Source organism: Schistocerca nitens, chromosome 1 (genome assembly GCF_023898315.1).
Source record: "Schistocerca nitens isolate TAMUIC-IGC-003100 chromosome 1, iqSchNite1.1, whole genome shotgun sequence".
Lineage (NCBI taxonomy): Eukaryota > Metazoa > Arthropoda > Insecta > Orthoptera > Acrididae > Schistocerca > Schistocerca nitens.
Window position 1 is genome coordinate 482780152 of NC_064614.1, and position 3914 is coordinate 482784065.

The window sequence follows — 3914 nt, forward strand, 5'->3', positions numbered from 1 at the left end:
TTTTACGTTAATTATCCAATGGATAATAGCGGAGGTTCCGTGGGACTATTCGCTGACGACGTTGTTGTCTGTAGGAGGGTTTCAATGCCAGAAGACTGTAGAAAAATGCACAAAGACCCGAATAGAATCGAAGATTGATGCAAGGACTGCCACTTGAGCCTGAACGTAAATGAATGTAACATATTTAGCTTAAATAGGTGATGTTCGATAACACTATTGACGATGAACCACTGAAAACACTAAGACTGGTACAATGGATAAAACCGACCAGAACGACTTAATGTGTAATGACAAAATAAAAGCCATCATAGGAATAGTAGATGGCCGGTTGAGACTCACTTGAAGAGTATTAAGGAAATGTAATTCAGCCACAAAAGAACTGGCTTGCAAAACATATGTTCCAACGTATCTTAGGTGCAGATTACGAGTCTGAGTCACCTGCCAGATTGGATTAACAGAAGAGACTGTGGGGACGAACATTCTCTGAGAACAATGTGACAGGTGTATAATAGGTTTCGGCAGGTAAATCATCCCTGATCTCAAGATGAGGTTACTCTAATCTAAAAAACGTCAAGTGCACGCCAAACATACTTCACTATCCTTCACTGCTTCCTACGTGTAGTGTACGCTTGACCTGTTAAGGAGAACCCTACAACTCTCCACCCGATAGCGGAGGTCGAGGAATTCGCATCTGATATCGTCGCAAAATCGTCTGAGACTCTGGTTGAACTCTTCCACTCTTGTACAGATCTGAGGACCGCCACATGTGCAATGTCACATGTCTTCACCACATCAGCCATCCACCGGTAGAAACGGAGAATGGCCTTGGAACCCAAGCAGCAGGTGTCATTCGTGCCAACATGAGGCCACGGTTTTCATACGGTTGCACCTAGTGCGCTCGATTCGTGTTGGCAGAGCCTCCTCCAGGTTTCGGACGAGACACCCACCCCTCTCCCCTCCAACCCCCTCCTCTAGGTGAACAGTGGCATTCTTTCCCGACGTTCAACATATCTGCAATTTCCATTACCTGCCAAACTCCGGAGCTTCCTATAAATAGCATACCAGCACTTGTCCGGACTGGCTAGGAAAATCGACCACTGGCGCAACAGGAGAGACGTTCCGTGCTAGCTCAGAAGTACTATCTAACCTGGGTAGCAACTCGTGCCTGCTGGTAAGACGTAGAGAGACAGCCATGCAGCCACCTCGCACTGTCGCCTTCTGTCTAGATATACACGAACCCACCGCTGTCCACCACTCACTCGCTTGTTAGAGTGGTCGGATGTTGCAATATCTGAGCTCGCAGCGACAACCGAGTTACCGGGGGATTCCAATGGCACCAAAGGTGTCGTACGTATCGCTTCCGTTGCCCCGACGTCACCGCACATTTGAGCAGTAGTTGACCGTGACCAGCGCAACATTCAGTTGTTCACCGACAGTGGTCGTTTCCACTATGCCCGCACACAACACGCACAGTCCCTATACATATCGTACTGTGTAAAAAACAGTACAAAACCTCAAAAAGATAAAAACAAAGCAGTATGCACTAACTGAGAAACAATAATTAGGCCCACACAAAAGAGAAAATAACGTGACTGCTGCGATACTGAAGTTGGTTTGTACGTAAAATAAAAACGAGAGGAATCAACACACTGCAATCTACTGTGCAAAGTTCTCTCTATAGCATAAGATCGCAGATTCCGTAAGTTCTTAAAACAAAATTAAATTTCTCTGCTGACAACAGATGTATCAACAGGTATTTGTCAATGGTGACTCATATTTCACAAAACCTGCTACAACAAATAAATAAGCAAGCTCTAAATGTAAATAAACGCTAGTCAATCAAAAACACAAATAACGTTCGTTTTAAAAACTGTGGGACAGACAGCGGTACCGGAAGTACACACCAGAATGCAGCTTGCGGATTGTAGATGTATCGACAGAGTGGTTGGTCCTTGCAGGGTGTGACAGAGTTCTGTTGTGTGCTTTGAGTTTTGAATAGCTGGTTGGTTGGTTGATTTGGGGGAAGGGTCCAAACACTGAGGTCATCGATCCCATCGGATTAGGATAGGGTGGGAAAGGAAGTTGGCCGTGCCCTTTCAAAGGAACCACCCCGTCATTTGCCTGAAGCGACGTAGGGAAATCACAGAAAAACCTAAATCAGAATGGCCGGAAGCGGGTTTGAACCGTCGTCCTCCCGAATGTGGGTTCAGTGTGCTAACCACTGCGCCATCTCGGGTGGTTTAGGAATAGCCAATCAGTTCAGGATGTCCAATATATGCACTTCATTTGTGTTCCAGCGACCACAGAGACCTCAGACTAAGAAAAATTGGTGACTGTTAAATACGCTCCAGACTTCCGTGTCACACATAATGCACATTCCCCCATCTTCGGAGCCTCTACCGCAGCGGTTGCATCACAGACTATTTATTGGAGTCAATGTACCAAGCCGGCCGGTGTGGCCGTGCAGTTCTAGGCGCTTCAGTCTGGAACCGCGTGGCCGCTACGATCGCAGGTTCGAATCCTGCCTCGGGCATGGATGTGTGTGATGTCCTTAGGTTAGTTAAAGTAGTTCTAAGTTCTAGGGGATCTTCTTGTGCGAACGCACACGCTATGCCCGAACTCGTACGGGACTTGGTAGATTAATCAGCCACGAGTAATGAGTATGATAGGCAAACATCTATTAGGCGCACTACGAATGTAGTGGTGTGGACATGTTGGGAATGTGGATCTCACGGGGAGCGTGCAAGGGATAAGTCCCTGCAGTCGCACTATCCTCTGTGCCCGCGGTGGCTCAGATGGATAGAGCGTCTGCCATGTAAGCAGGAGATCCCGGGTTCGAGTCCCGGTCGGGGCACACATTTTCAGCATGACCCCAATGAAGTATATCAACACCTGTTTGCAGCTAGGGTGTCCATTTAATTATCATTTCATTTCTAGCAAAGCTGCATGGTCATCCACGGTAACCGTTCTTTCGGGAACAGATACTACCGTCATATATAGTATATTCTCATTATTCGCCCAAAGGAAGATAAACATACAACCTCCGTGGTATAGTGGTTCGATATCTAATCTGGTACTAAAGTGCTCAGATTTATTGCTTCTAATTCATGCAAAATAGTAAGAACCAACTCGGATCTCTGTTGATCACCTAACGTATCAAATATAAACTATATCGATAATTACCGATATAAGTAACAATATTCTATAGTGATTTGGTAACGAGGTTGTAGTAAGTGCAGTGCTCGTGCTAGAACGAATCAGTGATGGTTGTAGCATTTGATATTAATTGAGAAATTCGTTCTTGGTGCTGGAGCGATTGTTTTCATTTGTTTTCGTTTCAGTTTATTGTATTCAATATTTTTTATTGTAACAATACAGTGTTAATTTTGAGTTTAATTTTATAAGATTTGTAGCTCTTACTCATTGTACGATTAGGTTTCCAGAGAAAGTTTGGTAAGTAATTAAAATACGGCTGGTGATCAGTTGTAAAGAAACACACATTCCATTTTACTGTACAATTCTTTGTCATTGTATTATGTTATTATGTTGCATAGAGGGCTAAATAAGAGCGCAAAAACAGAGTTTTTATTTTACCACTGACGAGAGATTATCAATCTATTTTTCAGACAATACTTCGGCGTATTATCAATTTTCGATTCACCTGTACTAGGAAGGAAAGATCAGAATATTCTCCAGGGAGAAGAACTTATTCATATCTCTGCGATAAATTCCGACGCGGGAACCAAAGTATTCCTGAATGTATGAGACACGTTACACCTGCTTAAGGACTGGTGCATCATGAGTAGTACAGTTCACAGTTCTTTTAACAGAGCCCACTGCCATGGGACTCACGCTAGTATCAGATACTAATGGTTGGCTGCTTGAAGCAAAAGATTTGTTTCGTAAAGATATTC

General features: G+C 44.2%; 1 non-coding gene across 1 annotated transcript; it reads left to right on the top strand.

The window, feature by feature from the left end:
* The first annotated feature begins 2779 nt into the window (after positions 1 to 2779).
* On the top strand, positions 2780 to 2854 carry Trnat-ugu (transfer RNA threonine (anticodon UGU)). The gene has a single exon. It is a non-coding gene; the product is annotated as a tRNA-Thr (tRNA).
* Positions 2855 to 3914: the final 1060 nt, after the last annotated feature.